Source organism: Dermochelys coriacea, chromosome 15, assembly GCF_009764565.3.
Source record: "Dermochelys coriacea isolate rDerCor1 chromosome 15, rDerCor1.pri.v4, whole genome shotgun sequence".
NCBI classification, from domain to species: Eukaryota; Metazoa; Chordata; order Testudines; family Dermochelyidae; genus Dermochelys; species Dermochelys coriacea.
The window spans coordinates 16,345,325-16,367,848 of NC_050082.1; the positions used below are offsets into that span (position 1 = coordinate 16,345,325).

Below are 22,524 nucleotides of genomic sequence, written 5' to 3' on the forward strand. Positions count from 1 at the left end.
AACACCTTATTGTGTGGCTGACCACTCACAAGTTCACATGACTTGTAGGGATACAGTATTAAATTTTTCTCTTTCATTGTTCCACGTACTTTTAGCTTAGAGATGGTTGATTTATTTTTCCAGGATCAGAAGATGTAGATAAGTAAAAAAATTATTATGCAGTAGTTTGGAGCACCTTATCACACTTATACAAGTAGACACTTGCTCCTTCAGTACAAATCAAAAACTAAGCAGTGTCTCTACAGCATTGAAATGAATTGTTCTTTCTGAGCATTGTTTAACAATTCCAATTTATGTTGGCTGTCAGCCATCAAGCCAAAATGGTAAACATACTAAACATTTTTGTTCTACCAGTACTATTTTGTTCTCTTCCTATTCATGGTGCACATCAAACATATAATTATTTATAGCTAGAGTATGATACAGCAAAGAATGACAGCTTGCAGAGTTTTGATTTAGCGAGAATCTCTTTGTGCCTTTGGAAGAGGAGAGTGGTGCATGTTACAACTCTCAGTAACAATATTTGGTATCAAACAAGTTATCTACATTTGATTTTAAAAAGTAAAATTTATGTTGCACTAATTTTAAGATAATTCTTTTTTCAGTGAGTGTATTTTTGTTCCGAAGTGCAACATGGAACTGCATGGATACAACAGAAGAGATTTGACCCAGTATGTCAAAAAGTTTTCCTTATTTATAAGCATTTATAGTCTTCTTTATATTATAAAATAAAATATTTGTTCAAAAATCTTGTAGCTCTTTTTAACCATAAAGAAATATAAAATGTTTTAGCAAAAACACAGCTGTTTTGTTTCCATATTATCTACTGTCAAGTTTAATTTATAAAGAGATTAATGATGTTTCAGCCCCTAGCATCTATTCTAGCTAAATTGAACAGCAGCCGTCAGTATTCTTGCTTTGGAACCAAAAACAACTTGTTTCTTTTTCTGTGTACCTTCAGAGTATCTTTTGCTGTAATTATATATGTGTGAGTAATGTCAAAGTGCTAAATTAACTTTTAGATTGAGAAATGAAGTACTCTGAAGTACTCCAGATCCAGCAAAGCACTTAAGTGTGTGCTTAAATCCCATTCAAGTTGCAGGGACTAATGCTTGGGCTTAAAGTTAGACACATGCTTTGCTGAATCAAGGCCTCAAAAGTCAGATAATACGAGAGACAAGGTGGGAGAGGTAATGTCTTTCATTGGACCAACTTCTCCCTCAATGGTAAGACTGAAACTTCAACCCTAACTATGCTGTCTTGATGCTATTACTTATGATACAGTCCCTTCTTGTATCTGTATAAATTGCCTTTTATTACACTTTGTACTGACTAACAAACTAGAATTTCTTATACCACTTTATATACTGTAGGTGAAAATACATGCAATTTTCAGTTTTAGCTTAGCTTTCAAGACTTGATGAGATCTACAAAATGAGTCAAATTTCAATAAAATTCTCAGGATAGTATATAGTCATAAACCATTCCCTCCTCTCCAACAAAACCACTGCCACCCCAATCACCTTACTCCCTAGTGCATATCTAGGCCTCTTAACTAATCATACATAATGTGTACTACCGAGCTATCTTCCTCCCTACTTACCCAGTGCAAGCAGCCACCATTTTTTTGCATGCTTTAAATGCTGGTTCCAGTGGGTAATAATCCTATGGCAGGGGTACAACTGGTGGAATAATGGCACACAACTGCCCCAACACTGGGTGCGCTTATGGTAGCTCCAGTCCTAGCAGTTAGTTGCTTCCTCTGTAAGGGAACAGAAGAGACTTGTCTACCACATGACTAGAACCCTCCTGGAAATTCCATCAGATACCTTTCGGACTCTTCATCTGGTTTCTGCTCATTGCCACTAATCTCTGCTGATTTCCAATCAGACAATTAGTAGCCCAGTAAATCCATAGCATGGTCCCAAAACCTAGTTGTCCACTGAAATCAGCTGAAAGATTTCAGTTGGAATTTCCAGTAGTATACTTATGCCTGGCTGCACATAATTAATAATTCTGCCCAGCTAAGAAAAATACAGGTCACTTAGCCAAACCAAGATGCTTTCAGCCTCAAGTACACTGGCATTCTGCCCCAAAGAGCCTAAAAATGCCAAATGGAATTTAATAATTTTGAATTAAATTCCACAAAAAATAGCAAATACTGTCTCTCTCTTCATACTTTATCAAAATACTACTGCTTAGCAAATGAGAGCAGTTTCCTTCAAGTGAGCGCAACTGTATTAGCCTTTTAGCTTCAGCCTTAGTAATGCTATTTAACACATCCCTCTCCTGAAGGGGGCAAAGAAAAATAGCACTTTTTCCTATTCCCTGGTTTGTGAAACTTTGAGAAACCTAAAACTCTACTAAGACAAAAGAACACTAAGTTCTTTTTTTTGTAGCCTCACATCTTAAATATGATACATAAAATATGATTAGACTAAGAATTTAAATTTGCACCCTGAGATAACAGGCAGAATCATTTAATTAGACAATCTAAACACATACGACACATGGCAGTGCAGCATATGGGATTACACAGGCATTCTCAGGCTAGAAATGGTCCAGTAATAGTAGACCAAGGATTACAGTTTACATGGACACCAGATTTTTATTTGTATCTGCAACGGACTTCTGCAACGGACTTCTGAACAACCTCCACTTTTTATTTCTTTCTGTACTTTAGGTGTCTTAAAATAATCCAGACTAACTGCTAATTAAATTTAATCTTCTATAACAGTGGTGGGCAACCTGCAGCCCGTGGACTGCATGTGACCCATCAGGGTAATCTGATTGCGGGCCGTGAGACATTTTGCTGACATGGTCTGTCAACAGGCACAGCCCCCTGCAGCTCCCATTGGCTGTGGTTCACCATTCCCAGCCAATGGGAGCTGTGGGAAGCGGCAGGAGGCAATGACATGCTGGCCACCACTTCACGCAGCTCCCATTCATCAGGTACAGTGAACCATGCCTGAGGATGATCAACGTCACCAAAATGTCTCATGGCCTGCAATCAGTTTACCCTGATGGGTCACAGGTGGCTCATCACTGTTCTATAACCTCATATATAAAAGTTTAAAAAATACTTTCTGTATTTGGTTGTTTGTGACCAGAAGTAGCTTTTTGACTATACAATCAAAAGATAAGTATGTACAAAATTAGTTATTCCAATATAATCCACTAACCAGTCACTCAGTCATTGCAATTTATGGACCTGACTTTTTTTTTTTTAATTGTGCCTGCATAGTATATGCAACTGTGTTACTCCTGAGGGCATTCTGCACCAAAAAATTAAAAATTCTGCATGCAATATTTTAAAATTCTGCAAGTTTTATTTGCCAATAAATAAATGTGGAGGCTCCGGCATGGCCGTGGGGAACACAGGCCACTGGTTACACAAAGGTAGGAGATCACCCAGCAGCCTCCCCACCTCCAGGACGCAGACTTAGCGGTGAGGCGCCCGACCCTGACACAGCACAAGGCCTGGGCTTGCCCCAGAAACATCCTGGGGCCCTGCCCCTCTGCATAAGGTGCACCAGGCCTGGGGTAGGCAGCTCAACCAGACAGGATCCAAGTGTGAAGGGGCTCAGTGTGGGGGCATCCAGGTGTGGGGTGAGAGGGTTCTGAGTGGGACAATCTGGGTGCAGGCAGCTCAGTGGGGGATTTGGATGCACAGAGGCTCGTTGGGGGGGTGGGTTTCCAGGTGTAGGGGCAATGGGACTCTGCAGGTGCTTCCAGGTGAAGGTGGTTAGAGCTCAGAGGAGGGATCTGGGTCTGGGGGTCTTAGTGGTGCTGGGTGCAGCTGAGGGAGTGGGGCTTGGTGGGGGTCTGGGTGCAGCTAGTTGAGGGTCAGTGCAGTGGGTGTCTGGATGTGGAGGCTCTGAGTGACGCAGGGGGGTGGGACTCATCAGGGTGGGGGTTTGAGTGCAGGGAGCTCAGTGGGTGTGGTCTAGGGTGCAGGGATGGGGGTCCAAAGGCAGGGGGTCTGGGTGCAGGGGTCTCCAGATTCAGGGGTAGAGGTTCAGTGGGGTGGGGTACAGGTACCAAGGGCTAGAGGGGTTCTGGGTGTACAGGGTGAATCTTGACAGGGGTCAGAGTAGCAGCCGTGTTAGTCTGTATTCGCAAAAAGAAAAGGAGTACTTGTAGCACCTTAGAGACTAACAAATTTATTAGAGCTACAGCTCACTTCATCGGATGGTCTGTTTTTTCCACCAGATGCATCCAATGAAGTGAGCTGTAGCTCACGAAAGCTTATGCTCTAATAAATTTGTTAGTCTCTAAGGTGCCACAAGTACTCCTTTTCTTCTTGACAGGGGTGTCTGCGTATGGAAGGTCTGGATGCATGGGGGTTGGGTGGATGGGGAAACTTCCTCATACAGTGACCCCTTCCCCCCACAGGTGAAGAGTGATAGGGGCAGGAAGCAGGAGAGGATGCTGAGCTTCCTGCAGCTGGAGGAGGTTTCTGGGGGAGGGTCTGACACAGTCCCAGCTACTCCTTGCAGGGGAAGAAGAAGTCCTGTCCTCTTCTGCCTCCAGCTGAGCCAGGACTAGCAGCTAATCTGGCTCAGGGTAGGAGCCACTGGCTGGGATGTCCCAACCCCACGGTGATTTACCTCTCTGCCTCTCTGTTCTGGGTGCCTGAAACGATGTACCTACACTGCTAGGGAGTGGTCTGTGACTGCTCTTGCAGCTTCCCTTTGCTTCCCTGTCAGAAAGTCATTTTTCTGCGGGGAAGCAAAGAAATCTGCAGGGGACATGAATTCTGCGTATGCGCAGTGGTGCAGAATTCCCCCAGGAGTACTGTGTGTGCCTTATTTGCAATAATCATTATTATGCTCATGAGCACATCAAGTAAATTCATAAATAAATGGCCAGTTATGAATGTATTTGCATAAACACTTTGAGTTGCCAATGCAATTGTAGTACTGTAGCTATATACACTTATACAATATTTTTGAATGCACAATTGCATGCCTCACATTTGAAAATCCTACTTTATTGTTCACGATTCCTTTTATTCTTCTAGATTATACCCTTTTAAAAAACATACCTTTCTTTTAAACACTCATATTAACTTTTAAGAACAGTATCTCTCCTTACCTTTCCCTTTGTCATCTTCACCCTCTGATGTCTCATTTAAACTAATCTGAATCATTTGTCTGCAAAACATACACTGTAGGGTAACAATATATCTAATAGAAGACTCATTATTCAAAGTAAACTCATAATATAAAATTACTTTTGAATTACCTTAAACTCTCTAATCCAGGAAGGATTACTTTAGGAAAGAAATTGGCATAAATTATGATAGCGTAAAATTCCAAATTTAAAAAATTAAAGCATATTGCTCTCTTGGTAATGAAAATAATTACTGGAGTATTAAACCTCAGTGAACTTAATTTTTCTGTATCTGATTGAAATCTGTACAGTTACCAAGTATGTGTTCATAAAAATCTTAAATTAATACGAGAGTTTTCTAAAATTATATATTTGATTACATACAAAAAATAGGTAAGATAAAGTTACTTGCATTGCAAAGTCAAGCACTATAAAGTTAGGAAATGCCAAAACTACTGTGACTCATTTTCTCCTAATTCTAATTTACACATTGTGTGTCTACAATGAATGAAGCAGGAGTCAAAGGAGAAAATAGCATGTGACGACATTAATCCCTTCTGGCCTTAGAATCTATTAAATACTGTAATGTAATTAAATATTATCATATGCACAAGGAGACAGAATTAAGGTTGCCAGACATTTACAGCTGCCTGTGCATTTCCTAACTTTCAAGTTAATGACTTTGCAACCTAAATCTATATTAAAAGAAAAGTTATTGATGTGTAATTTCCTAGGGGGTTTAATTTTTAAAGGAAAAAAAGGTGAAAAAAAAAAAAGGTTAAAACAATGCAATCATACCTCTATCGTGAATCATCAGTGCAGTCTGAACCCCATACCTTCAATATCACAACACAGCTTGAGTTACAAGATTAACTACTGTAGCGGACAGCAGGAGAAACAGTTATTCTGGAGGTGTGGATGGGCTGCTGGTACCATATGGTGGGTCCCAAGGATAGCTGAGGGAAGCTCAGTCCTACCCAGTTCTCTTTCCTCCCCCTCCTCCTGCCCCAGATCATGCTTTCAGATAGGCTGCTGAGGGTCCATAGGTATGGTCAAGGCCAGCTGTCCCAACAGTTCCCAGACATTCCCAGTGCGGTGTGCGCTGCTGTGGTGATCTGGCTCTTAAGAATGTTTGTCTTCAGTTATTGTGGAATACTGCTAAATTTCAATTGAGAGCTAGGGTTGCCAACTGCCTAATCACACAAACCCAAACACCCTTGCCCTGTTCACTTCCCCGCCCCTGCCCCAAGACCCTGCCCCTTCTCCAAGGCCCCACCCTGCGCACTCCATCCCTCCCCACCCCCCGTCACTCACTCATCCCCTTTCTCACTCACTTTCGCCAGGCTGGAGCAGGGGGTTGGAGTGTGGGAGAGGGTGTGGGCTCTGGGCTGGGGCCGAGGGGTTTGGAGTGCGGGAGGGGGTCTGGCATGCAAGCTCTGGGAGGGAGTTTGGGCGCAGGAGGGGGCTCAGAGCTGGGACAGGGGATTGGGGTGTGGGAGGGGTGCAGGCTCTGTGAGGGAGTTTGGGCTCAAGAGAGGGCTCTGGGATGGGGTAGGGATGTAGGGGGGGTGTAGGGCACAGGCTCTGGGAGGGAGTTTGGGTGCAGGAGGGAGCTAAGGGCTGGGGCAGGGGGTTGGGGTACAGGCTCCCGCCAGGAGGTGCTTACCTTGGGTGGCTCCCGGGCAGCGGCGCAGCAGGGCTAACGCAGGCTCCCTGCCTGCCCTGGCTCCGCACCACTCCCAGAAGCGGATCAGCACATTCCTGCGGCCCCTGGTCAGGGGGCTCCACACACTGTCAACTCCTGCAAGCGCCAGCCCCGCAGCTCCCATTGGCCACAGTTCCCGGCCAATGGGAACTGCGGAGTCGGCATGAGGTCAGTGCGTGGAGACTCCCTGCCCCCTGCCTCTGGGTCTGCAGGGATGTGCCTGCCACTTCCGGGAGTGGCATGGGACCATGGCAGGCAGGGACCCTGCCTTAGCCCCTCGGTGCCCCCAGACTTTTAGCACCTAAAATCTCCCGGTTTGGCTTCAGTAGCCTCCGGGAGATAGGGCCTGATTCTGGGAGACTCTCAGCGAAACTGGGAGGGTTGGCAACCCTAGAGAGATGGAGGAAATTGTGATTAATGTTCCTCTTTCGACATGAGTGATTAGTCAAAGTTTAGAGCCCTGGGAATGTTCCAGTTGGAAGCAGAAATTGATGGACTCTGGTATTTTCTTTGATGCAATGTTTATTTACAAAGAATGTACTAAGTCCAGTGTCTGAACATAGAAAGAATCAAATAGCAGAAAACATCATCTTTTGCTCACAACCCTGAAAGCACTCTTTTCGGTCTATATCCCTGATCCAAAAATCTCTCCCCAGGTTTCTTCCAGGTTCAGCAACCATGCTTTCAGCTATTCCTTCTCTATCCCTCTCTCATCTGTTGTCAGGTTCTCTTTGTTCCACCTTCTACACTGTGACTGAATGCACCCCTGTATTCACTGCACACCACTGTTCACACTCCTTTTGTCTTACATGGGGGTTATGCTTACAGTTATGTTAACTAAAGGGTGAGTCCACACCTATCTTGATCCCATAATAAGGTTTCACCCAGCTCATAACTGTAGTTTATAACTAGCAAAACCTGAGCGGAATTTCAAGGTATATCTCTAGCCCCAGAGCATGCTTCCTGCTGCATTTCAAAAGCCTGCTGAAAACAACAGAGGTATTAGCATTTCTTTCTAAAATGCCACAAAAATTTTAACGGAAAGCATCAGGCAACCTTAAATATGGGGGTTGCTACCAGCTCCCCTTATAATGACTTTAAAAATGAGTAGCTGTTCAGTCACATATGCAACATTATGTGCTAAATTAGTAGCAAATGAAATTAAAAACATTAAGTTCACTTTTGATATTTAACTGCACATCTCTTAAAACCTTTAATGACTACCTCTACTTCACCCTCTCTGCCTGCCTTAATCAAGTAAGCTTTTGGCTTCAATCTAATTTTCTTCATATTAGTATGCCTCCACCTAACCAACCCCCATCCTTCAACCATTGCCTATTGTATCTGTCCTTAACTCAGGCCTTTTATTTACCACCACTGAGGCAAATTTGTCCTTGATTTAAATCTATTAAATTCATGTCTTACACCTGTGATGAATTCTACCTCCTGCTTATGTCAGTGATGAATTTGGCCCACTTAACTGATCTGTCATTACCTTCCACATATACATTTTTAAGTCTCCTTGTCATTGCCTTTACATCGTGTGTGTATGACACTGCCTTGACTCCATGAGCTCAGTCCAAGATACAGGTGATACATATAGGTGTAAGGGGAAGTTGTTGTTTTGTTTTTTAATGACTAGAGTGTTGACTTTATTCCAATAGAAGGCACCACATCCAATTTTCAACATGGTGTGCACCCTCATGGTTCTCCTGTAGTTTTCACTCCTTATTTTACTGAATTCTAGTTACTCAATTAGAAAGCTATTTGCAGTCCCCTGCCTAAAATTACCTTAAAGGCAGCACTCACTAGAGCTACTGCCCACCTCAGTCCTCCGTTACACAGGCACAATTCTCAAAAGGAACTGTTCCGGTGTAACTGAGGGCAGAATTGGGCCAAGAGTCATTAAGAAGTTTGGGGGAGTCATGTGCTTAAAGCTAAGTTACTCTCATCTTGATGCAATCAATAAAAAGGAACTTTTAGTGTGATGGGTTGGACCCCCCCTTTTTGGATGCCATATGATGTACTGGGATTTCAGCCTGGGTTCCCCCTCCCTGCTTTGCTGAATTAAGCTATCCGGCTTCTTGCAGCACACACACACACACACACACACACACACACGCACAGCTAGGGCCACACCCCACTTCAAACACAGACTGAAGTCAGCTCTGTGTGAAAGGACTCCCCCAGCACTCACATGTACACTCCTTTTTGGGAGATAAACTCAAAATAATACTGTCTTGTGCTGTATAGAAAAATCTGCACAGCGCAAGCTCATAAAAATCCACCCTCTTCTTCAATGTGAAGAGAGATGTGTACATTTCTTGCCCCCCCCCCAAATTAAAAATTGTATAAACTGGGTTTTATTATAAACAAAAAATAAGTTTATTAACTAACAAAAGTGGATTTTAAGTGAATATAAGAGATAACAGACAGAACAAAGCATATTACTAAGCAAATGAAACCAAACATGCAAACTAAGCTAGTTTCACTAAAGAAATTGGTTACAAATAGTATTTCTCACCCTAGGTATAGTTGCAGGCAGATTACAGAAAGTCTTGAAAGGCAGCTGCACTGGTCTCCCTCTTGAGAACTTAGGTATTATTACTCACAAGCTAAAAGCCCTTCCAGCTTGGGTTCAACCTTTCTCCCCTCAGTTCAGTTCTTGCTTCCAGGTCAACATTCCACACAAAGATGGACTACAAGCTGTCAGGAACAGTATCCCCGATAATGTCACGGCAAACCCGGTGGCTGAACTTTGTGACTTTGTCCTCACCCACAAAACTATTTCACATTTGGGGACAATGTATACCTTCAAGTCAGCGGCACTGCTATGGGTACCTGCATGGCCCCACAGTATGCCAACATTTTTCTGGCTCACTTAGAACAGTGCTTCCTCAGCTCTCATCCCCTAATGCCCCTACTCTACTTGCGCTACATTGATGACATCCTCATCATCTGGACCCATGGAAAAGAAGCCCTTGAGAAATTTCACCATGATTTCAACAATTTCCATCCCACCATCAACCTCAGCCTGGAGCAGTCCACACAAGAGAGCCACTTCATGGACACTACAGTGCTATTAAGCGATGGTCACATAAACACCATCCTATACTGGAAACCTACTGACCAATATACTTACCTGCATGCCTCCAGCTTTCATCCAGACCACACCACACGATCCATTGTTTACAGCCAAACTCTAAGATACAACCACATTTGCTCCAACCCCTCAGACAGAGACAAACACCTACAAGGTCTCTATCAAGCGTTCTTACAACTACAATACCCAGTTGCTGAAGTGAAGAAACAGAATGACAGAGCCAGAAGAGTACCCAGAAATCACCTACTACAGGACAGGCCCAACAAAGAAAGTAACAGAACGCCACTAGCCATCACCTTCAGCCCCCAACTAAAACTTCTACACCGCAACATCAAGGGTCTACAAGCTATCCTGAAGGACGATCTCTCAATCTCACAGATCTTGGGAGACAGGACAGCCCCCCAACCTGAAGCATATACTCACCAGCAACCACACAACAAAAACACTAACCCAGGAACCTATCCTTGCAACAAAGCCCGTTGCCAACTGTGTTCACATATCTATTCAAGGGATACCATATAGTGTGGCTGATGTGATTAGGTCCTATCAGAGGCTTGTTCACCTGCACATCTACCAATGTGATATATGCCATCATGTGCCAGTAATGCCCCTCTGCCATGTGCATTGGCCAAACCGGACAGTCTCTACGCAAAAGAATAAATGGACACAAATCAGACATCAAGAATTATAACATTCAAAAACCAGTCGGAGAACACTTCAACCTCCTTGGACACTCAATTACCAACCTAAAAGTAGCAATTATTCAACACAAAAACTTCAAAAACAGACTCCAACGAGAAACTGCAGAACAGGAATTAATTTGCAAACTGGACACCATTAAATTAGGCTTGAATAGAGACTGGGAGTGGATGAGTCATTACACAAACTAAAAACTATTTCCCCATGCTAATTTACCCCCTATTGTTACTCACGCCTTCTTGGCAACTGTTTGAAATGGGCCATCCTGATTATCACTACAAAAGTTTTTTTCTCCTGCTGATAATAGCCCACCTTAATCGATTACTCTCGTTCGAGTTGGTATGGCAACCCCCATTTTTTCATGTTCTCTATCTATCTATCTATCTTCCTACTGTATTTTCCTCTGCATGCATCTGATGAAGTGGGCTTTAGCCCATGAAAGCCTGTGCTCAAATAAATTTCATAGAATCATAGAATAGCAGGGTTGGAAGGAACCTCAGGAAGTCATCTAGTCCAACCCCCTGCTCAAAGTAGGACCAATCCCCATCTAAATTATCCCAGCCAGGGCTTTGTCAAGCCTGACCTTAAAAACTTCTAAGGAAGGAGATTCCACGACCTCTCTAGGTAACGCATTCCAGTGTTTCACCACCCTCCCAGTGAAAAAGTTTTTCCTAATATCCAACCTAAACCTCCCCCACTGCAACTTGAGACCATTACTCCTCGTTCTGTCACCTGCTACCACTGAGAACAGTCTAGATCCATCCTCTTTGGAACCCGCTTTCAGGTAAATGAAAGCAGCTATCAAATTTCCCCTCATTCTTCTCTTCCGCAGACTAAACAATCCCAGTTCCATCAGCCTCTCCCCATAAGTCATTTGTTCCAGTCCCCTAATAATTTTTGTTGCCCTCCGCTGGACGCTTTCCAATTTTTCCACATCTTTCTTGTAGTGTGGGGCCCAAAACTGGACACAGTACTCCACATGAGGCCTCACCAATGTCAAATAGAGGGGAACGATCACATCCCTCGATCTGCTGGCAATGCCCCTATTTATACAGCCCAAAATGCCATTGGCCTTCTTGGCAACAACGGCACACTGTTGACTCATATTCAGCTTTTCGTCCACTGTAACCCCTAGGTCCTTTTCTGCAGAACTGCTGCCTAGCCATTTGGTCCCTAGTCTGTAGCTGTGCATGGGATTCTTCCGTCCTAAGTGCAGGACTTTGCACTTGTCCTTGTTGAACCTCATCAGATTTCTTTTGGCCCAATCCTCTAATTTGTCTAGGTCCCTCTGTATCCTATCCCTACGCTCCAGTGTATCTATCTCTCCTCCCAGTTTAGTGTCATCTGCAAACTTGCTGAGGGTGCAATCCACACCATCCTCCAGATCATTAATGAAGATATTGAACAAAACGGGCCCCAGGACCGACCCTTGGGGCACTCCACTTGATACCGGCTGCCAACTAGACATGGATCACTACCCGTCGAACCCGACGATCTAGCCAGCTTTCTATCCACCTTATAGTCCATTCATCCAGCCCATACTTCTTTAACTTGCTGGCAAGTATATTGTGGGAGACTGTGTCAAAAGCTTTGCTAAAGTCAAGGAACAACACGTCCACTGCTTTCCCCTCATCCACAGAGCCAGTTATCTTGTCATAGAAGGCAATTAGATTAGTCAGGCATGATTTGCCCTTGGTGAATCCATGCTGACTGTTCCTGATCACTTTCCTCTCCTCTAAGTGCTTCAGAATTGATTCCTTGAGGACCTGCTCCATGATTTTTCCAGGGACTGAGGTGAGGCTGACTGGCCTGTAGTTCCCAGGATCCTCCTTCTTCCCTTTTTTAAAGATGGGCACTACATTAGCCTTTTTCCAGTCGTCCGATCGCCATGAGTTTTCAAAGATAATGGCCATTGGCTCTGCAACTCCTTTAGCACTCTCGGATGCAGCGCATCCGGCCCCATGGACTTGTGCTCATCCAGCTTTTCTAAATAGTCCCGAACCACTTCTTTCTTCACAGAAGGCTGGTCACCTCCTCCCCATGCTGTGCTGCTCAGTGCAGCAGTCTGGGAGCTGACCTTGTTCATGAAGACAGAGGCAAAAAAAGCATTGAGTACATTAGCTTTTTCCACATCCTCTGTCACTAGTTTGCCTCCCTCATTCAGTAAGGGGCCCACACTTTCCTTACTTTCTTCTTGTTGCTAACATACCTGAAGAAAACCTTCTTGTTACTCTTAACATCTCTTGCTAGCTGCAACTCCAGGTGTGATTAGGCCTTCCTGATTTCACTCCTGCATGCCCAAGCAATATTTTTATACTCTTCCCTGGTCATTTGTCCAGTCTTCCACTTCTTGTTTGTTAGTCTCTAAGGTCCCACAAGTACTCCTCGTTCTTAGGTGGGGAGGGAGAGGAGAACCATGATGATGTCACTCCCCTGCCTCATATAGCTCTTGTATAAGGCGGGAACCCTTTGTCTTCTAGTGGAAAACCACTGGCATTCCAAAAGGGGAGGTGGGGTATCCAGTACCAGGTGACTTGGACTCATGTCTCTGCAGGGCGGTGGCAGCCATTGTTCATAGGCTGTCTCCAGAGTCCACAAAAAGACTAAGCTCTTCCACAGTCCATTGTCTGTGCTAATGGCCCATTAGCCCTGCCTGGCTAATGGCCCATTAGCCCTGCTGGTTGGGGGTGACACCCAAAGTAACACATTTGAAATACAGGTACATAGTTAATATTCCTAACTTCAGATACAGAAATGATATAGGCATACAAATTGGATAATCACATTCAGTAAATCATAACCTTTCCAATGATACCTCACATGAGCTATCTTGCATAAAGTATATCTCAGTTATATCATATTCACATCATAAGCATATTTTCATAAAGAATATGGAGTGAAACGTCACATTTAGGAAACAATCTACCTCTGGATGTGCATATGCAATTCCCAGAAGGGCAAAACCTCCCACATGCAACAAAAGGCAGAATTTAGTCCTTTATCTATGACTATCGCTGTTCTCGAGGAAGCCAGTCTTCCTGTCCCTTCAGTTCTCACTTTTCCTTTGACATGTACACATACTTTAACTCCCATTAATGTTAATGGTGATTTCATGCAAATCAAGAGAAGAATTGATTAGGCTATAGAACTAACACAAAATAAAGACAGACCACACTACAGTAGCACCTCAGTAGTTCTCATTTAATATATAAAACCCAATAATTCTCACAAATAATCTGGCAGCCTCATCCCACTTCCCAGCAAAAATGTGATAGCACAGCTGTAGAGAAGTCTCGTGTTACTAAGGCTTCATTACATTTATGGAATATCCTAATATACCAGAAGAATCATAAATAATTAAAACTAAACCATGTTAGTCAAAATAAAGAGATTGAAGTACATTTTGTGATGCAATGTCCTTGATTATTTAACAGTGTCAGTTCACTTACTAATCCTCAATGAGCCCTACTTATTAGTGTGAATTATCAAGGTTCGGCTGTGTTATCAAGATGTGGAGTAATTTGTGTCAGATATTCAGATTTTCTTTTAAATGCCCACCAGCAGTTTCATTCTGGGTATAGGACAGTCTCAATCCCTCAGTCTCATTTCAGATTTCGATACCATGCACATGAAAAATTGAACTTTGGTGTCAATTTAAGGCCAAACAAAGACTCTCCATATAGATGTACTGACAATATTTTAAGGTTTGAATAAATTATTTTGGAGGTAAAATCATAGCACATAATGCAAGGACCATAACACTGGCTTTGGTAACAGCACAGGCACTATGCAACTGGGTCTCATGAATAACCCTGTATCTTACTGGAAGATCGTACAGTCATGCATCAAAGTCACACATATAATAAATACTTAGGCCATAACTTAAGTACCACAATAGACCTTCTGTGCCAACTGACAGTGTGACCTCATAACAAGGTTTGGAAATCATCAGCCAGGCACACAAGCCAATTTTTAAAGCAGGTCACTATAGGCAGAATTCTGCCAATCTAGATAATATGGCTAGAGCTCTTATGCACAGTTTAAAAAGCAGTTAGAAGTACATTCTCTCATTCTTTAAAGACAACTTCATTTCCACAAGTTTTTATTTAAAGAAAAAGCATTCTCTTTGCATTGAAAAATAATACATCATGTGTTGAAGAAAATTAGGGGTATTCAAGGGGGAAAAAACTACTTGATAGATTCCACCACTTGTACAAAATGACATAGGTTCCTTAAATTAAATGGTGCCATGTTAACAAGACTGATTTAATGCTCAAACTGAAAACAGCTACCATGTATTTTACTGAACTATAATCTTTGTGACAGGAGACTGTATTTTTTTTAAAGCTACAGGTTTTATTTTAAATATTTTACATTGGCAAATGTCACTCACGCCAGAGTAGCCATCGGGTCACAGGGACTCAAATCTGCAAGCTACTTAGCACCATGCAGTCCCTGGGAACTGAGAGCAATCAACACCTTGCAGGAGTGTTCAGCTGCTTGTAAGATCTAGCCTGGGCAGTACTGTCTGATGTCGCTCTGGATCCTATTCTTGCACTTTCCGCCCCAGATACAAGTAATTCTCACTGAAGCAATGCAGGAATCAGACTGGCTAAATGAGGAGTGAAAATGCCAGCAGTTCAATGTATTAACAGGAGTGAACCTATTAAGTTCTTATACAGTGCATAACTAGAGACAGGTCTGAACCAAAATTCCAGATCCAAACTCATCTCTAACAGCCTTACAGTTTAAATGTGGGTTTGATTCTATTTCCTGCTGAACTACAGACTAACGAAATTTCAGACTAGCATAAAATCCAGTCATTCAACCTTAGCAAATTAAAAAAAGATATAAACTTTCACTGACATCACATTCCTATGTCACTAACTGAGATAATGAGTCATTCAGAGAGAAGCAGGAAAGAGGAAGGGCTTGCTAGCAAAATTAATTAAAACAGAATATTATTGGTATTTATAGGTAGAGTTCTCAGAAAATTACAGTTTAACTGCAATTTTAATATCCCAGCAATAGAAGGCTACAGAACCCCTCACCTGGGAACATGAACTTCAAGCATGGTCCCCTCAAGGCCTCTGCAGTTTGTTTTTATGCAAATATTGAAAGAGAACAACTACCAATGTACATAGAAAAATGTAGGCAAAGCCTGAGCTAAAACTGGGAAATTTGGAAAGAATGTATCCATTGGGAATGGAATGGGAATTTTAGTTGGCTGGAAATAAAATAAGCATAATAATATAAAGCAATCCTTAAATGTTAGTTTTAAGTTTACACTTTGGAGACATTACATTTTTTCCAGATATTTCAATGGCTGAATATAAGCAATGTCTTTTCAAATGTACAGATTTTATGAGAGAGAAAGTCAACTAATTGTCCTATTATCTATAAAGTTAACATTATTAATCAGGCTAGTTAAGGGAAAGTTTTTACACTTTGTGAAGCAACTTTTAATACTGCCTCACAGTCAATTTAATTTTCTATTTCACTCTACACAATCTCTTTGCAGCAGGGATGCGTCCAGACATCTCCCCAACCATACTGCACTATCCCCACCTATCACTTGAAGACTACACTGGAGAAAGTAGGAAAAACTGTGTCACAAACAAAAGCAAATGAGATTACAGTTTAAACCACATTTATGGTAAGAATCTTGATAGCGATAATCTTACATTTATATATTTTTATCATTAAGTTTTAAAGCAATTTACAAATTTAAACTGATGCACAAGCTACTGAATATACAAGGTCACTACCTCCCCCTTTTGAAATACTGCCTTTTCTCAGGGTGTGCACAATAGCAGCCAAACAACAGGAAAAAGTAAAGCCACAGATTAGGATAGGAGAATATATTTTGCTGGTAGGCTGGCAGAATACACTAGCTTCAGACTGAATTTGGTAACTTCAACAAGCTTAACACTTCATACTAATGAAACAAGTTACAATAAGAAATAATTAAATTAAATTTGTTAGTCTCTAAGGTGCCACGGGTACTCCTTTTCTTTTTAAATTATATATTTATCATTTCTATAGACGTCTACATCTGAGAATCTTAAGCAGTCTACAAACATTATACACATTTCTTTTTATGAGATAGTTGTAGAAAGAATTCACCACCACCAACCCCCTTTTTTTTTAATTTATGAGGAAAACCAGAGCCACAGAGAGATTACATGAATTGTGCAAGGTCATACAGCAAGTCAGTGGCAGAACCAGGAATAGAATCTGACTTCTTGGTACTTCATCCCGTACTTCAGCCACCAGACATTGCCTAAGCAATTCATAAGCAGAAGTAGTTTTAAATCAAAGCTGTGACAGCTAGCAATATAAAATTTAACATTCTCAAAGCACAGGCAATCTGCTTCCTCTCAAGTGGATTCCAAAGCTAGTTCACAGCTTGCCAGCCAAGAATGCTGCAGACAGGTATGGGAGTGTAAGGCCAAGCAAAGGTGCTCTCTTGGACCTGTCCTGATAGCCAAAAGGGTTGCCGATGAAGTGAGCTGTAGCTCACAAAAGCTTATGCTCAAATAAATTTGTTAGTCTCTAAGGTGCCACAAGTACTCCTTTTCTTTTTTGCAAAAGGGTATGTTTCAATTGTGTCAGCTCAATTAAGTTATCTTAACACAATTGAAAAGCTTTGCTAAGATACAAGCCAACATATATAAAGCTATGTTAGTTGGCCAAGTTTTAGCCTATTGCGGAGCCTAGGCTAAAACATGACCAACCAAAACCACTTCATAAGTCTTAGTGGGGCTTTTCAATTGAGTTTACTAATTCCATAGAGCTGACACAACTGATACATTCCCTTTTTGTCCATAAAGCCTTGAAGACAGGGTAGCTGATACAATCTCTTCACTGCTATTTAGTGTTCACAGTCACCACTAGCTCAAAGAATGTGCATAAGTGCTCCCAAATCAGAGTTTCTACATCAGAGCTATTTAGAGTGATTGCATTAATAATTTTTCTTTTACCACCTCTTCATTAAAAAATAGAGACAAACCAAATTTTAGATAGTGCTGAAAGTTCTTTTGCTAACTTTGACGACTTGGAAGTGCCTGGGGCTTTATCTTTTAATTGGATAACCACTAGACATTAAAATAGACCCGTTATTCAGAGCACTCAATTTAAGATATTCTGAATATATAGCACTAAGTGGACATTACCAGGGAGTAGGATTAAGAGCTGTTCCTCCCTGTCCCCTGTCTCTTAAGTGATGGAAGTAGGACTTCTGTCAGCATTACTGCACACTAGCACTATTCATTTTATATGTCCACCCCAATTAGGTCAATAAGTTCTTGTCTGCACTGGGATTTTGCTACTGAAGTAGTTGCATCAGTTCAAGTCTGTAGTGTAGACATGGTTTACAAGTGCAGTTTATACCTGTTTGAAGCTAGGCATTGTGACATGGCGCAATGGGTCACAGTGCGACTCATTCAAATTTGGCCTGGCTGCCGCTTCGTTAACATGACAGTGTGGTCATCATTACGGAAGGGCAGTCAGGCCAAATCTGAGTGGCGCTGTGATTACATTTGCCAGATCGCAACACCCGAAACAAGGAGCACAGGACAGTAGCTGCTGCTGCGAGGTGATTTCAGAGTGGGCTCACTTTGCAAAATTCAGATCTATGGAAGTACATAGGGAAATATTTTATCACAGTGACTTCTCTTGAAAATTTATGCCAGCACCGAATGAATATAGCTTTCTGAGTTCTGGGGAGGGAGGACAGAACTGACGGAAAGTTTTTGGCAGTCAAGTCATGTAAACATAACTTGATCTCACCAAAAAAGTCAGTTTGCATATGCAGTCTGGTCAATAAGGAATAGCTACACAAAACAGTTGCCCAAGTTCTAGGGCAAGAATGATTGTTTAGCGCCTGAAATTTGGGGATTATTTTCCCTGAGAAACTGTCAATTAGCATAACTTTGAAACCAGCTCAACTCTTTCTGACTACCAGGTTGTAACTATGAAAACAAGATCCAGGAACCTACAATAAATATGATAAAGTGTCAATAACCCAGCCTTTTACATGTTAATAGATAAAGAATAAGAAAGACAGAAAAGACCCCTACCCAGGCTTTAGCTACAGTTTCTAAATTTCTTCCATGCTGGGAATGCTATCACATCCCCATTTCCCACTAGAATAACTTAAAAAAAGATGGGGGGAGAGAAAAAACCCTTTTGGAAAAATCCTTTAGAACTAAATCTGCAACAGGGGAGATTTAGGTTAGATATTAGGAAAAACTTTCTAACTGTAAGGACAATTAAGCTCTGAGGTAGGCTGCCAATAGAGGCTGGGGAATTCCTGTCATTGGAGGTTTTTAAGAACAGCTTAGTCAAACCCCTGTCTGGGATGGTCTAGGTATGGTTAGTCTTGCCTCAGAGCAGAGGGCTGAACTAGATGACCTCTCAAGGTCCCTTCCAGCCCTACATTTCTGTGATTCTAAAAATAGAGAATAAGAGCCTTTCTATAGAATGTTTAAACAAAACTATGAAATTCTATAACAGGGATAAAATCTCTATTAAAGTCTACAAGTTGATTTAAAAATTCTACAGACAGGATCTAATTCTTTATTAAACCATATAGATTTTCTGAAGTAATTTCAGAAGAATCTTAGAAATGAAGCTGAGAGGAAATAAACCTTATTCAAGGTTTTGGCTACTCTTTCAGGTTGTATTTGCATTTTCATATACACCAACACTTATAGGTCAGAGCTGTGCATGAAAGACCACATGGTTATGGAACATTAACCAGAGTCACTGTAAGATTTGCCTCAGCACTTAGAGTGGCGATTGGCAAAGATGCCAAAAAGTTGCTTCTCTCTGCCCCATTCAGCAATCTGGAAGCAATCCTCAGAGAAATCTGGTGCCTCCCCTTTCCACATGATAATATTTAAGAAGTGGCCCACAAGGCTGATATCAGATGGTAGCAGCATGCAGATCAAGTTCATTATCACTGAAAGCAGGAGAGGAGCAGGCTCTTTACAGCTGACTGAGAGCAATTCTGCAACTAATAGGCTATAAGGAGCCTTAAAACAAGTAAGATGTGGTATAGTTGCCTCGAAGAAAATAATCTAAAATTCACCAGAACACTTCCACTGAGCTATCCATCAGTTCAGGCTGGACAAACCTCAGACCTCATGTTTATAGGAGAAATGACGCTATGTGGAAAACATTACTAGAGAATTAAACACTGGGAACAGATGAGAACAGTTTTTTTTTCCACCAAATGCATCCGATGAAGTGAGCTGTAGCTCCCGAAAGCTTATGCTCTAATAAATTTGTTAGTCTCTAAGGTGCCACAAGTACTCCTTTTCTTTTTGCGAATACAGACTAACACGGCTGCTACCCTGAAACCAGAAAAAAGACTGAAGCCATGGGAGTGAACTAGAAAAGGGAACAAGAAAAATGGGAGGAAACGGAGAGGGAGAAAAACAGATGAGGAAACTGGAGGTGAGAAAAGAGAGGAGAGGAGTGGGAGAAAGAATCAAAAAGAAAAAAGAAAAACAAAACAAAAGAACAAAATTAGAATAATACATGGTGGGGAGGGCGGCAGATTGAAGACAGAGTGAGAGAGAATGGAAAAAACATAGGTGAAATACAGCAATGACACCAGGGAAGTGAAGGCTTCTGAACATGCCCATGCCAAACAAGAGAGTTTCGAGCTAACAGTTACAAAGTTGCAGCCTACTCAGTGAATCATAATTCAAATACCATTTCTGCCTTCCATTATAGAAGCTCTCCAACTGTTTCTAGCTATGAATGGCAGACACCATCCTAATCTTAAATACCTTGAAGCCACAGTACTTAAGGGCAGTAAAAGCTATCAGGGGCACACACTAGAGCCTAGGATAATTCAATAAAAGCAATAAAGATAATTAAATGCTCCAGATAGGTGGGTCATCATGAGGAGACACAAAGACAATCCCTTTTTAATCACTTGCTGAACTATTGCATCTATTGAACTGTTCACAAAAACTTGCTAACAGAATCTTTGCAGCCACTAATGCTGCAGAGGACTTAGAGTTGTGTATTATTACCGAATAGTTGTTATACTACTCCCTACTTAGCTTAAATATTCCTTTAGGGTGTGGATTGCTTGATGCAACTGGAAAGCATACAGAGACTGTCTTAAGATCAGCCATCCATTCATAATGAATATTTTCAGAAAGCAATAAAGGATAGGAGCTAAAAATTAAAAAACCCACAGCATTACATCAAAGTCAACCCCAGATTTGACTTGGTAAGAGCCTTGTTTGTTAGAATATATACAGTAAAACATTTTAAAATTTCTTGTTATTAAATAAGCTATTTTCTAATAGGGAAACAGAAAATCAATAAACTAAAAGCACATTTGTCTTGATGTTCTGCTAATGCACATACGCCCTGCAGCCACTGCATCTTGGACCACGATCTCATCAGATTGCACAATCTAAATAGTTGTATGCAGTTTTATAGCCATGTTGGTCCCAGGATATTAGAGAGACAAAGTGAGTGAGGAAATATCTTTTAATTAGACCAACTTCTGTTGGTGAAATATACAAGCTTTCAAGCTTACACAGAGCTCTTCTTCAGGTGTCAGCCTCCCTCAGTGCTTAGAAGGAAAAGCCTGTAGGAAATGGTATGGAGGGTATTCAATAGATGTCACTCTTCCATTTCAGTCAATACATCCCAGCATGAGACAGTACACTTTCAGAGGTATCATACAGCACTCATAGTTAGAGATCTCACTTCACTCCTTGGAAGAATAAGTGTCCTGCCTAACTTGTCTCTGTTTTACTACTTCATGTCCTAAATTGTCCTATAGTAAATTGTTGTGCTTTAAGCAGCATTCCACCCCAGAGGTGGCTGCATTCCACCAGTGGATGAAGCGTGTAAACAGCTAGTGTAATAAGAACACTACATATTGGGATATTGCTTTTTCAGGTCCCACTGTAGTTTCCAGGAAGAGCTGAAAGGAAGAAAAATAGCTCAGACTGTAACTGCTAATCTGACAAAAGACTCAGCTTTTAAAAAGAGAGGCAGGGGGAAGCTTGCTAAATCATCAATACCAGAATAAAGAAAAGGAGTACTTGTGGCACCTTAGAGACTAACAAATTTATTAGAGCATAAGCTTTCGTGAGCTACAGCTCACTTCAAGACCAAATGCATCCGATGAAGTGAGCTGTAGCTCACGAAAGCTTATGCTCTAATAAATTTGTTAGTCTCTAAGGTGCCACAAGTACTCCTTTTCTTTTTGCGAATACAGACTAACACGGCTGCTACTCTAATACCAGAATAGCAGTCAAGAACCTGCTTCTGCCCAAGAAAGGCTCATCAAGATGATACAAGGCTGAGGGCTGTTAGCACAGCTGACAAATACCAACTCTATCTGAAAGTTCCTATTTTTACATTTTTGAAAGTTTCCTGCTGTGTACTTCCTCTGGAGCTTCCCTCACAATTTTTTAAACCCATCTATGTCTTTTTAGAAATACCGATATTGCTATAACCGTTTCATGCAAGGATTATTTAATACATTGGAGTAATATCCAGAGAACCCAATGCAGGATTGGGGACTCCTCGTTCTAAACGCTATAAAAACATATAAAGACATGGTCCCTAACCCAGAGAGCTTCTATCTAGGATCTCAAGGCACTTTTACAGACATTAAAAATTTAGTCTCCTAACACTTGTGAGGTAGGTATTATCCCCATTTTATTAATGGAGGAAATGAGGCACAGAGATAAGCAAATCACCCAAGATCACATAGGTAGTCTGTTGCAGAGTCAGAAATACAGGCCACGTCTCAACTACCAATTATGTTTTAACTAGTAGATGTTCTTCCATATATAATACAAAGGGGTTTTGAAGAATTTGACTGATATTTAGCACATTCTGATATGACAAACTATGT

The 22,524-nt window shown here is 41.6% G+C and overlaps 1 protein-coding gene and 1 long non-coding RNA gene across 10 annotated transcripts in view; one reads left to right on the plus strand and one right to left on the minus strand.

Moving 5' to 3' along the window:
• ARVCF (ARVCF delta catenin family member) overlaps nucleotides 1-22,524 on the minus strand; it is a 505,185-nt gene that overhangs the window by 388,278 nt on the left and 94,383 nt on the right. The gene's annotated exons all lie outside the window — the stretch shown is intronic.
• Nucleotides 19,552-20,125, plus strand: LOC122456814. Its single transcript, XR_006275896.1, has 2 exons — nucleotides 19,552-19,843; nucleotides 19,992-20,125. It is a non-coding gene; the product is annotated as an uncharacterized LOC122456814 (long non-coding RNA).